The following is a 14,236-nucleotide window of genomic DNA, read 5'->3' as shown; positions in this document are numbered from 1 at the left end:
CACACGGTACAGAGGTTGGGGACCTACACACAGAAGCTGGGTGTATCAGAACAAATTTCCCTGTGGGAGGCTGACCATTGGGCATGCTTGTCCTGACAACTGCCTACCACAGGCAACATCACCACGTGGTTTGCAATTCTTTCCACCATAGGTTGTCCTCCAACAAAATCTGATCCATCTGTATAGATATCCGTGGAAGGCTGTAAAGATAAGCTCCACAGAGCTACCAAGAGGAGTGTGAAGCCTGTGAGACAGTTTGAGAAATGAGGTGGCTCATGATTCTCAGGGCAAAGGCCATGCGCTTTTCCCCTCCTTTCTTCTTTGAGGAAGTTGCTTTACATGGATTACATGAGGAAATTGCACATGGGTCACCCTTGGGCTTCATGGTGCCACCCCACATGGCCACACAAGTCCAGGGGAAGCTCTTGGCCCCAGTTAGGCTCTTCCAGCTGGCCCAGGATCCAACTCAGGCCCATCAGAACCCTTCCAGTTAAAAGAAGCCCTTTCCTCTCAGAAGGAAAATTTGGGAAGATGTCTCCCCAATGCTACCACTACCCATGATTCTAACCCTAAGGAGAAAAATGGTTTAGGAAAATGATGATGTGTAAAAAGAAAGAAGTGAAAAAGAGAACCTTGTTCTTTCTACCATTTACTTACCTGAGTCAGTACATTCTTTCTTTCTCTAAGCTGCTTGGTTTTGGATAATTATCACTTAAAAATATAGATCCTGTAAAATCAGTGTCCTTTATACCACACATGTACACAGGTACACACATGCCCATATATATGCAACTGCAGTGGAGTCCAGACTGAGACCAACAGTGAAGAAAGTGGAGTCTACAGTAGAAAAGAGGGACCCACAGCTCTGAGAAGTCACAGCAACACCAAGAGGGCAGGAGGAAGACATCCGTCCCTCTTTCCCAAGTAATATGGACAGAAAGGACTTTTTTAAGGTGGGAGAATTCACAGCTTAGCTTTGCGGGTCCCAGTGCCAGAGGCAGAACCCAATCTTGAAGCCACCTAGACTAGATCTCATGCTACTATAGGAAATGGGCCCCACAAGCGAGAAAGACTGTTGAATGGTAATAATAGGTATATAGTAATAATTTCTCCCCCCAAATGGTAACGATCATTAAACATATATGTCAGTTTAACTTTTACATCTAATGTATCAGAGTAGATTTGTTGTTCCGTGATGGGCAATTGTTACCCTAAATAAACTTTGACAGGAAGTTGCTGGTAAGAATCACTTTTCATATATTAAAACCAAGATACTGAGAAGAATCCTGAATATGCCCCAGAAAATCAGAGCTCCTACTCTACTCCAGAAGAAAGGTAGTTAGGAAAGGTTGATATGCACTGAAATGGGTTGCCCCCAAATTTGTATGTTGAAGGCCTAGCCCCTACTGTTAAGTGGGGGGTCTTTGGAGATGTGGCCTTTGGGAGGTAATTAAGGTTAGATAAGGTTGTGAAACTGGGCCTTCATGGTGGGATTAGTGCACTTGTAAGAAGAAGAATTCTCTGTCTCTCTCTTTCCTCTCTCTCTTTCTCCACTAAGTGAGCACACACCGAGAAAAGAGCCTTCTGCAAGCCAGAAAGAGAATTCTCACCAGGAGCCAAATTGGGTGGCACTTTGGTCTTGGACTTCCAGCCTCCGGAACTGCAGGAAATAACTTTCTGTTTTTTAAGCCAGCCAGTCTATGGTACTTTGCTCCAGCAGCTCCAGCAGACTAACACAGAGGTCAAGACCCAGATACTGCAACCTCCCAGGTTTCTTGGTTTCCAGTGTGGAGTTCCAGTCCTCTGTCAGTCAGGTAAGACACCAGACTACTTGCCGCCTTTTCTTTGTTTGAAAAAGAAAAGAGATGGGAATGGATTGTCCCTGAGGGTCTGGATGTGGTAAACTATGAAGACCTTAATAGAACCCTGACACTTATTGAGGGAGGCCTGTGAGCATGAGCCCCACTGTTGCAGACCTTCTCAGCAGACCTTCTCAGCTTCCAAGAACTGTTATGAACTAGAAGGTGTTATGCAGGATGTTATAGCTGACCGCAGATAGACCACCGGGACATGGGGTACATGCTACAAGCAATATCAACAGCAGCAGACGAGCAGCCTCGCACGTACAGCAGATTAACTGCAAGCGCCCTTGACGCAGTGACTGAACTGGCATATAAGCAGCACTGGCCCTCTGCTTGTCAGAGTGTGCTCTTGGGACACTCTCGCTCAGATCATCCTCCCGGTCGATGCACCCAAAAGGTGTGCTCCAGGGAGGGGATCGGTCACCTTCTTGGTCGATGCACCCAAATGGTGTGCTCCAGAGAAGGGGATCGGGCGGGAGTACCCTGGGTCCTCTCCCTAGCCCGTGTGGCTAGAGTTGTCTGTCCTGTATTAGCTATTGTGTGGTATGCGCTAATAAACAGCTTTCGCTTTCAGTTATTGTGTGTGACCCGTTTGCTCCCACCATCGAACCGGCTCACTCCACTGGGAGCTCCATGAGCAGCAGAGAGCTCCCACTTATCCTAGCCATCCACAGGGGCTTCTTATTAATAATTCTTTTCTCTCTTTTTTTTTTCTTTCTTTCTCCCTTTCTTTCTTCTTTCTTTCTCTCTTTTTCTCTTTCTTTTTTATAGAGGGAGGCAGACAGTGCAAGCAGTGGGGTGGAGCAGAAGAAGAGGGAGAGAGAGAATCCCAAGCAGGTTCCATGCCCAGCGCAGAGTCTGATGCAGGGCTCGATCCCATGACCCTGAGATCATGACCTGAGCCAACATCAAGAGTCAGATGCTTAATGGACTGAGCTATCCAGGCACCTCATTAATAACAATTCATAACCTAAAGAATAACTTGAGCAATTAGATTTTTTAAAAATATGAAACATTGCTATAGATAAGATTCATTTTCAAGAGAAAAAAAAAAAAACTGTGAAATTGGAGTCACAACCTTGGATTCAGAAAGTTCCTGGTCACTGGCTTATTCAAAACCTGCCAAAATATCACCTTATATCCAAAAGTCTGTTTTTATTCTATTGTGGAGAACTAAAAGGTTGATTTTTTTTTTAAAGCCGAAGCTCTAAAAAATAAGTAAGTCACTTTAGTCAAAAATCTTTTTGTATGGCCTGAAATAATTGAAATGACATGGGTAGTCTGCCCTTGCAAGCTTATATTTTTTTTTATTTTTTTTTTATTTTTTTTTAAAGATTTTATTTATTTATTTGATAGAGAGATCACAAGTAGACAGAGAGGCAGGCAGAGAGAGAAGGGGAAGCAGGCTCCCCGCTGAGCAGAGAGCCCGATGTGGGGCTCGATCCCAGGACCCTGAGATCATGACCCGAGCCAAAGGCAGAGGCTTAACCCACTGAGCCACCCAGGCGCCCCGCAAGCTTATATTTTTAAGTCATTCTCCTGACCTTGTGTGCTTGTTTTGGATTGCAAAAATTACCTCTGAAAATTGGTTGTAAACACAAGCAATGAAGGGGCAACCAACCATGAAAGTAATTAATTAAAAGAGTTCCCACTTAGTTGCACATTTTCTCCAGTAAAAACACTTTCAGAAAATTGCTCACATTGTAGACTCAGATGCACTACTAGCCAAATCTTAATTTAAGAAAATTGTAACCACATACAGTTACCCTAAGAAGTTAACATCCCTGTGGTGGCCACCCCTAACCAGGAGAGCTAGTTTTCTGGAAGCCCCTAAGGTATGGCTTAATTTGGAGAAATGTTAAGGCAAAATAAGGTGGGAAGGGAGGAAATGCAAGGAAACATGTGAATGCCATTATAATAACACTTTATATGCCCAAAAATCAAGCATAAAGACAACCTAGGGAGTAATTAAATTACCAATGATTTTTTTTATTATGACAAAAACACCTAAGATTTCCCCCTGTTAACAATATTTCAGTGTACAGTGTAGTACTGCTAACTCTGGGGAAAATGATGTATAGTGGGTCTCTAGAACTTCTTCATCTTGCAAATCTGAAAGTCTGTACTTACCGGACAGCAACTCCCCTTTTTCTCTCTCACCCCCCAGCTCCTAGAAACCACCATCCTACTTTCTGTCTTTATGAACTTGACTCCTCTAAGGACCTCATATAGGAGGAATCATACAGCATTTGTCATTTTATTCTGTCTTTATGAACTTGACTCCTCTAAGGACCTCATATAGGAGGACTCATACAGCATTTGTCATTTTATAACTGATTTATTTCACTTAACAATGTCCTCAAGGTTCCTCCATGATGTAGCTTGTGTTAGAAGTTCCTTCTTCTTGAAGGTTGAATAATATTCCATTGTAGGCACAGACCACATTTTCATTATCCATTCATTTGTCAATGGACATTTAGGTTGGTCCCACCTCTTGGCTATTGTGAATAATGCTGCAATGAACATGGGAATGAAAGCATCTCTTCTGGATCCTGATTTAAATTCTTTTGGAGAGGGGTGCCTGGGTGGCTCAGTGGGTTAAGCCACTGCCTTTGGCTCAGGTCATGAACTCGGAGTCCTGGGATTGAGCCCCACATCGGGCTCTCTGCTCCGCAGGGAGCCTGCTTCCTCCTCTCTCTGCCTGCCTCTCTGCCTGCTTGTGATCTCTCTCAATAAATCTCTCACAAATAAATAAGTAAAATCTTTAAAAAAAATAAATTCTTTTGGAGAAATATGCAGAAGGGTAATTGCTGGATCATATCGCAGTTCTATTTTCAACCTGCCAATGAGATTTTACATATATAAATCTTCGGGAATGGTTTTCTAAGATTAAGTTCTACTTACCATGTTCTAATAGCTAGAAGCCTTTTTCTTTCTCCTGGTTTTAGTGAAAGGCTTGTTTTTTCTTATTACAGATAATGAGCATGTAGATTCTTTGCTTTTTTTGTAACTAATATTATGACGTGAATTGTTTCAATCTTGCTGTGATTTTAGAGACACAGAGCTTGTGTGTTTGAGAGACTTTGTGTGCCCTTGTGCACATAGGTATTTCTTCTTCAGCCCCTTCCCACTGCCCAGAGTTACACAGCTTGACTTGCCCAGCATCCCTGCAAGATCAATCAGGAGCTCTCAGCAGCTGTAATTAATGTCTCAGCTCCCTCTGTCCCACAGACAGGAGAATGTTTTCCAAGTCTCAGATTAGATTTTCCTCATCTTCTTTCCTTTCTCCCAAGTTTTAGTGGAAAAATCTCTCTTCCTGATCTCCTACTCACTTTACATTTTTCTCTATTCCAAAACCTCCTGATTTTATCACTTCCCAATGCACATAAGTGAGACAGAAAGTCCTTGCAATCGACACAATGTTATACAGAAGTCAATGCAACTGTGGTGGAGAAGGAATTATTAATCCCTTCTGAAACCATATTTGATTTTTGTTTTTTAGGGAGAGAGAGGAAGCACGTGTTGGGCCTGAAGGGCAGAAGGAGAGGGAGAGAAAATCTTAAGCAGACTCCACGCTCAGCATGGAGCCCAGTGTGGGGCTTGATCTCATGACCATAAGATCATGACCTGAGCCAAAATCAAGAGTCAGATGCTTAATCTGTTATGGAACCTGGACTGGATCCCGATGAAGGAGACAAGCAGCACTCAGAGGCCTTGGAGGACAGGAGATTTATTTAACGTGACGGGCTCAGAGGAGAGTAATTTCCCAAGAGCCCCAAGCACAAACAAAGGGAGTCACTTATACACTTTTACTTCCATATCTGTGGCTCTCTGTGGCAGGCAGGGCAGGAGGGAAAACCCAGAATGGCCCCTGGGGCCGGGACTGGGATTCCCCTGCTGGATCGGTCAACCACCTTAGAACACAGATTTCCCCTATCATTCCCCTCTTCGATGCCTCTTTAAATACCTAGTTTAGAGGGCATCATCTTTATTTTTAGGGGGCAATAGTGAATAAGGAGCAACTGGAGTCTGATCTTGGCAATTTGAGCAGTGATAAACCTAGTAAGAGCACTAAGAGTACAAGGACCAAATCGTACTGTGAGGAGGAGCATATGGTGGGGGCCGGTGAGGGGGGCGAACCAAGGGAACAACGGTGAGAGGGAATACCACCCAGTTGCCTGCTTTCCACTGGTGATTTCCTTGTTCCTATAATTGGGTTAGAGCTTTTTGTGGATCACCCCAACTCATCAGCATAGAAACAACATTTCTCCTGTAAGAAGAGGCCGAGTCCTCCCCATTGTGCAGCCGTGAGCAGGTCAAGCCCGCACCTGTTCTGGGGGACCACTGAGGCCAGCGACTTGTGCTGGCACTGCCGAGCTAGGGCTGACTGAGTGAGGGCAGAAAAACCTGCCGTGAGTTGTTGAGTTAGCCCCTGGTCCTGAACCTGTGGCATCCTGAGGCCAGTGGTGCGGAGGGTAGCTCCTGACGCAACCAGCAGGCTCACAAGAAGGCAGCTGTGGGGGGGTCTCCATGGAAGCAGAGCGTTGCCCCCGGGGAGGACTGAAAGATCAGGTGAGAGACTGACAAGCGTGCCTGACCGATTGTGCAGGGTGTCTGGCCCTCCCCAGGCCCGCCGGGTTTGGCAAGCTAAAGGTAGGAACAGCACACCAGGTAGCAGAAGACCAGGACTGACTGGGGTCGAGAAAACCATAGTGAAATGTGCTCAGGAATAGACAGCAGAGGGCCCGTCAAAGTTGGGTCCACAATCTTACAGGGAGCCATTGTGGCTAGCCTGACAGCAGATAAAACCTCTGGGCAATCACTGTAGTAATTCACCTCAGGGTCACTTAATAAACAACAACAATGGCAAGTTTCCGGGGGAAAATCCAGTCAGGAGGGGCAACAGTGTAGGGTCTGCCCCCAGGATAAGGGATGTTACACTGATGAGAACTACGGACCACGGCAAGCAGGTGTCCATTAGTCAGTGGGATCTCGTTAGAGGTGAAGTGAGTCAACAGGGTTTGGCTGGACTTTCCACTAGTGCGGCTTCTCATCCGGGTGATGGGCTTTGTTCACTCTGGAGTGGTGGACCCACGGGGATGACACCAGAGACCAAGGGCAGTAAGAGTGGTTGGAACAACGGTGTGAGGCCCTGTCTACTGTGGTTTGAGGGGGTCCCTTTTTAAAAAATGTTTGACCCAGACTGAGTCCACTGCCTAGAAGGAGTGCACTTGGGACCCTGAGGAGATTGGGGCCCTCTCAATGATGTACCTTTGTCATTATTTAGGGTGGTCCCCAGGGCCTGAAGTTGTTTTTCTGTCTCTTTACTGCCAATCTGATATAAGTTTCTTGGAAGGCTCCCCAGGCATGGGGGAGGCCGTCCACACACTAATTTGGAAAGGGAGTAACCTAGCGTCCCGGGTGTGCAGCGGGCACACAGGAGGGCCGGGGGTAGCAGATCTGGCCGTGGGAGGTTAGTCTCCTCACAAAACTTTACTAAGGTTCCCTCAAGGGTAGGATTCAATCACTCTACTTTCCCTGAGCTTTGGGGCCGGTAGGCGGTGTGGAGCCTCCAGGTGATGCTGAGAGGCTTGGTCAAGACCCATACAACGTCTGCTACGATGCAGGCCCATCGTTACTGTGGATCGTTGATAGCAGGCCAACCCGGGGCATGACCTCCCACAAGAGGACTTTGGCTACTTCCTGGCTTCATTCCATCCGGGTTGGGAAGGCCTCAACCCACCCAGAGTATATGCGCATTACCGCTAGGAGATACCTGAACCTCTTGCTTGGCAGCACATCTGCAAGGTTTATCTCTAGATCTTCGAAAGAGGTTCCTCCCCTCCTCTGGACACCTGGCGGGCTGGGGTGCAGGCCGAGCGCTATTTTTAGCACGTGCAGTGTATTGTTCACTGGTTGCTCCGCACGGTGCTGGCGGCTGCTGATGTAGGCCTGCTTCTGCAGGAGGGCCTCTGATGCGGATTTTCCCAGGTGGGCGAGTTGATGGTATTTCTTGACTGGATGCCCTCCTGCTACTGCTGGGATGAAGAAACGCCCATCTGGCATCACCCACCATTTCTTTTTACTGAGGGTGGCCCCTTCAGCCATGGCTCATTCTCTTTTCTTTCTAGTGTACCGAGGCCGAGGGACTTTTTCTGGGGTGTCAGGGCCATGGTGAGGGAAGGAGCTCTGTCCATGTCCTTACTGGCTGCGGTCTTGGCAGCCTCATCTGCTTGATGATTTCCCCACATTATGGGGTCGTCTCCTTACTGGGGTCCCTTACTGTACAGAATTGCTTCTTCTCTTGGAAGCCACATGGCTTTGAGGAGTTTCAGTATCTCTTCCTTGTTTTTGATAGCTTTTCCTGCAGCGGTAAGGAGGCCCCTTTCCTTGTAGATGTAGCAAAGGCATATGGAGAGTCAATGTGGATGTTGACCCGCTCACCTTCACCAAGGGTGAGGGCTCGGACTCAGGAGTATGGGTCATCCTGTTGTACTGATCGTCCAGCTGGTAATGCCTCAGCCTCTAGGACTTCAGTGGTTCTGGTCACTTCATAACCTGCTTTCCAGACACCCTCTTGCTGCCATCGCTGAACAGCATGAACTCTGGATTCTTTATGGCTTGATCCGGTAAGCCTGGACGCCTCGTGTAGACTTCATCAGTTACCTCGGAGCAGTCATGGTCTGGTTCTCCCTCTTCCATAGGAAGAAGGGCTGCTGGATTTAATGTCTTTACTCTTTCAAGGGCGACCTGCAAATTTTCAGAGGAGCCCTTGGTATTGTGCTAGGCGAGAGCTGGAAAGGAAGCGGTGCCCCTGTGTGTTCGTGAGGGACATAACTGCATGAGGGTCCTTGACGTTCAGTTCTTGCTCCCAGGGTGAGCTGGTCTGCCTCCTTAATGAGTAGGACTGTGGCCCTGAGGTACAGGCCATCCTGCTTCCACGGGGTCCTGTTTCTTTGACAGATATGCAACTGGCCATTGCCAGGGCCCAATGGTCTGGGTGAGTATTCCCAGCACTACCTTTTCTTCTGTAGCTCCCAATTTTGGCCTAGTCTAGGTAGGATGTCTTCAGCCCATACTGAAGGGAAAGTGAGCCTGAACTCCGGCGGGCTCCTCAGCTGGGGCTGGGCCCAGGATAACCTCTATTCATCTTCCCTTGGTGTAGTAATCGCTAGTACCAGAGAACCCCAACTCTTCTTGCCCTGGGTTCACTCGGAGGCTGGTGCGCCCGGTGGGCTCAAAGGTTATCTGAGCCCCAAGCTTGGAGAGCAGGTCTCAGCCCAGGAGGAGGAGGGGCAATCAGGGGGATAAAGGAGTTCATGTCAGACCTTGTGGCCCCCAAGGTCTGGCAAATGGGCTGTTGTGTTGCCCATGTCCTGGTAACCGCAAGGATGGTCACAGTTCTTTAGCTGAGAAGGGCCACTGGGGAGGTGACGACAGAGTGCTCGGCCCCAGTATCAACCTTAAAAAGTCATTGATTGGCCCCCTATTTTCATTCTGATCATGGGCTCATGGGAGCCAAGGAGAAGAGAGCCCACCCCCCACCCCGAATCTATTTCTGCAAGTCCCATGAGGTCCCATTCTCAGGGTTCTTCCTTGTAGCGGCTGGGCTTCTGAGCCTTCCCCAGTTGGGACATTTGTTTTTCCGATGCCCCTTTTCTTCACGGTTGGCACATTGATCCCTGGCCAAGGGGTTCTGGGTCTCCCCCATTTCAGTGGTCGGGGCCTCTCCATCTCACAGACCCGCCAACAGGGCCACTCTGAAAACCCTTTCCCAGAATGAAAAGGAAAAAGTTCAGCTTAATCACAGGAAAATCTGACATGACGAGGGAAAGAAAACTTGGTTGAAAGGATGAGCACGAGGATGAGAGGAAGGAGGAGTCTCACAGGTGGGCTCATGTGTCCAGGCACTGAATCTCGGGGCCACTGTCCATGTCTCTGGGAAAGAGCTGAGCCCAGTGTTGACCAAATCTGTCAGGTTCCAATTGATCTGGGGAATCCTCATGTGGAGGTTTAGGCTGAGCAGAATCAGCAAGACTCCAGTGACCACGAATGCGTTACACTCACAAACTCAGAAAAGGAGAGGCCTTCACACAGGGAGCTCTCCATGAGGGCCTTTATGCAGATGAACTCGATCAGGGCCAAAATCCCTTGGGTGACCTTGAGGCAGGCTAGCTCAAGGCCCAGGTATTTGGGGTCACAGCGCAGGTTGGCCAGGCCTAGCATTGGCTCACCGGCTTGGTGGTGGGCTGATACTGCCTGCTGGTGCCCCAGATCATGGAAGGGTCTGAGGCCTCACCCTCAAAGCTGTCCAGCTCTTCACCCTTCTGCATGTTGCTGCCTGGCCCCGAGCCACCTCAAGTGGCCAGCCCCCGGCATCTGGAGCTAGCAGGCTCAGCGGGGCGGCTGCATCGCCGCCATCACGCATCTGACCACCCTGCTGCCACATGGGCAGTGGAAAGGGAGGAAGGCAGGAGCAGGTGAGAGGCGAGGAGGCTGGAGCCAGAGCAGCGGGCCAGGATGGGGCAGAGCAAGTGCCCACCTGCGAGCCATTCGGGGGAGTTCCGTGGCTGGGGCTTCTGTCAGGCTTTTTGGGCCACTTAGAAGAGATTAAGACCCTGGCCTGTCCCTGCCTATCACAAGCAAATTGCACCCAGGGAGGAGGGTCTGGGTAATTCCTAGCCAGGAGTCAATGTGCGGAAACAGGTCAGGGTCTCCTGGTTCTCCTGTTAAAACTTGCCATACCTGAAGAACATGTGGGACATCCACTGTCCCTTCTGAAGGCTGTCTGACATTAAAAGTGGGCTATTTCAACTCACATAGGGTTTTCAGTTTGCCAGGATGCATCTTAACTCCATAGTCTTCTAATAACCCCTCTTGAAATTTTTGATCATGGTCTCAAGGACTATAGGTTTTGAAGAGCTCCCACCCATGATGAACAGGGGCTCTCTTGTTGACCCTATGTGTTCCTTCCCTGCCTCACTGGCGCAAGGACAAAGGGTGGGTGTCCCTCCAGAGGAGAGACCAATCAGACGCCCACCTGTCCACCCTCCCGGAGGAGACTTGGGTGCATCTTAGCCATAGTGAGTCCATATTAACCCCGGACAGGTGCCCCAAGGACTGGCCATAGATCCTATGAGGTCACCACTCAGACAGGTTGGGGCCCACTCAGACTCCATAATCTCAAGACCTTGGAGCCACAAACACAAACAGGCCAGCCATTCATTCATTCACCATTCACACCGAAGTTATCACAGTTCTACCCGCACCCCCACCCTCAAGCCCTGACCTGTGGAATTCCTTTTGGAAATTCCTTCCTGCCCCCTGACCTTGGGAGACTCCTGACCTGAGGGCCCTCCCCCACTGGGAGGCCCTGACCTGTGAGACCTCTAAGAGGTCTCCAGGAGGTGATCAGTCTCCCCTTCCACCCTGATGGGTGGGCCTGACTGGGTGCTGGGGTGCCAGGCCTTACCGGAATCCGACACGGGGACCAGGTCCTCACCTGCCAAGTATCCTTTGAGGCTGGCGGGAACAGCGGAGCAGGAGCGGGCCTGTCCCAGGCAACCAGGTGGAAGACTGCCGAAGATTAGCCCGGGCACACCTTCTGGGTTACAACCCCTCGTTCCATCACCACCCACGGTTGACCCCAAACTGGTGGCAACAATGGGCCAGCGTGGTTGGTTTTCCTGGTCAGGGAAACAAATGTTATGGAATGTGGACTGGATCCTGGCAGAAGAACCAAGTGGGCCTCGGAGAAGTTGGAGGATCAGAGGTTTATTCGACACCAGCAAGCTCAGAGGAGAGTAATCTCTCAGGGTCCGAGCCCTGAGCACAAACAAAGGGGGTAGTTTATACACTTTTTAAAAATTTAATTTCTTTTCAGTGTAACATAATTCATTGTCTATGCACCATACCCAGTGCTCCATGCAATACGTGCCCTCCATAATACCCACCACCAGGTTCACCCAGCCTTCCAACTCCCGCCCCTTCAAAACCCGCAGATTGTTTTTCAGAGTCCACAGTCTCTCATGGTTCATCTCCCCTTCCAATTACCCTCAACTCCCTTTTCCTCTCCATTCCCCATGTCCTCCATGTTATTCCTTATGCTCCACATAAGAAACCATATGATAATTGACTCTCTCTGCTTGACTATTTTACTCAACATAATCTCTTCCATGTTGATACAAAAGTTGGGTATTCATCGTTTCTGATGGAGGCATAATATTCCATAGTGTATATGGACCACATCTTCCTTATCCATTCAACCGTTGAAGGACATCTTGCTTATTTCCATAGTTTGGCGACTGTGGCCATTGCTACTATAAACATTGGGGTACAGATGGGCCTTCTTTTCACTACATCTGTATCTGTGGGGTAAATACCCAGTAGTGCAATTGCAGGGTCATAGGGAAGCTCTATTTTTAATTTCTTGAGGAATCACCACACTGTTCTCCAAAGAGGCTGCACCAACTTGCATTCCCACCAACAGTGGAAGAGGGTTTCCCTTTCTCGACATCTTTTCCAACACACGTTGTTTCCTGTCTTACTAATTTTGGCCATTCTAACTGGTGTAAGGTGGTATCTCAACGTGGTTTTAATTTGAATCTCCCTGATGGCTAGTGATGATGAACATTTATTCATGTGCCTGATAGCCATATCTGCGGCGCTCTATCACACCACAGCCAGCAGGGCAGGAGGGAAAACCTGGAATGGCCCTGGGGCTGGGACTGGGATTTCCCTACCGGATTGGTTGGCTACCTTAGCACACAGATTTCCCATATCAAACCTGCTGAGCCAAACAGGTGCCCTTCTTCTGAAACCGTGTTGTAAATAGGTTGGTTGAAATTTGAAAGCAAGCAAGAACTGTGGGTGTCCACAAGCCACTGCTTGCTACTCAATTAGGTGTTAATTCTGTTTTAAGATCTCAAGAACCCATCAACAATAGAAGTGTAGAAATTGTGGCAGACTGTATTTTCCAAAGATGGCCACAATGGTGTCTCCCATCCCACACCATTTACTTGCAATTGACTTTAATAATCCTCCCACAGAGATGTGGAGTCTATGTTCCCAGCCCATAAATTTGGGTAGGTTCATGACTCTGGTGAAAAGGATGTGTGACTTTAGAGACTAGGTTCTAAAAGATGATAAAGCTTTCCCTGATTCTCTTGGGACGCTTGTTTCTGGAAGCCCAAGTTACCACATCAGTCATCTATCTGCTCTGAAGCCACCATGCTCAGAGGAAGCCCAAACTAGCCCATGCAGAGAGACCACACAGACAGTCTCCGAGACTAATTGAAGAGAGCTGTTTAACTAACCCCAACCGTCCCAGCTCCAGCCACTGTCTGACTGGAACCACATAAGAGACTTGAGCCAGAACCATCCCGCCAAAACTTCCTGTGTTCCTGACCCACAGAAATCACAAAAGATAAGCCATGAAGTTTTGGACTGATTTGTTACACAGCAATAAATAACTGATACAGAATCATACCTTTTCTCTTTCCTTTTTAATAATATTGTCTCATATAATCTTTCTTAAAATTGAGTATGGAATGAACAGGATGTTTATTTAAATAATTTTTATTATGAAGATAATTAGATATGTATTTAGGAGTTAAAAGGGCCAACTCTAAAGTCAGTCTGCTGGGTTGGGTTGTGGTTACCACTTATTTCTCACATAACCTTGGGCAACCTAATGGGGTGGATACTGTGATATGGTAGATACTGTGATTTTGTGGAACTCATTCTCCTTCAACTCTATGCGTAGACTTCCATGGGTCAATGGAGCCCATCATGATCAAATCATCCCCACTGGCACAGTAATTATTTCAAGCCTAAACCTATTAGTGCCAGAACTAGGGTTGAAGCAAAGCAAAAACAATCGTAGCAAAGCCAGGAGGAGGTGTGGAAGTGGCTCTTACCCCCAAGGTGTGAATGAGGAAACATGTAGTCTTGGTGGATGAAGCGGCCATCTTGTGATCCTGACGGAAGCCAACCAGAAAATGAAGCTGACCCATAATAGGGGTTGAGCCAAAGCATTTACAGAGATGCTGAGCCAGATCCTTAGCCAAAGTGTATCTGAGATTCACTCTACCTCCAGACTTTTCTATGATGTGATTTGACAAATTTCTATTACTATTCTAAAACCATTGAGTTGAGTCTTCTATTACTTCAGCTTTACCTTGTTATGCCTCCATAACCTCATATATATGATGGGGATAAGACTACCACCTTCTTCACTGAGCTGTTGTAGGAAGCAAAGGCAATAAGACATTTCAAGTTTTTAGATCAGTGCCTGGCACAAAGAAATGAGCTTAATAAAATAATATATGTGTGCACATAAAGCATTAAAGTGATACGTATAGTTCTCATGCAAC

At 47.8% G+C, this 14,236-nt stretch overlaps 1 pseudogene; it reads right to left on the bottom strand.

Moving 5' to 3' along the window:
* Nucleotides 1-8,193: 8,193 nt before the first annotated feature.
* On the bottom strand, nucleotides 8,194-10,195 carry LOC132018524 (CKLF-like MARVEL transmembrane domain-containing protein 4; annotated as a pseudogene).
* Nucleotides 10,196-14,236: the final 4,041 nt, after the last annotated feature.

This window comes from Mustela nigripes, chromosome 5 (genome assembly GCF_022355385.1).
Source record: "Mustela nigripes isolate SB6536 chromosome 5, MUSNIG.SB6536, whole genome shotgun sequence".
Taxonomy (NCBI): domain Eukaryota; kingdom Metazoa; phylum Chordata; class Mammalia; order Carnivora; family Mustelidae; genus Mustela; species Mustela nigripes.
The sequence above is the reverse complement of the archived record's forward strand: the minus strand, read 5'-3'. Positions and strand labels throughout refer to the sequence as shown.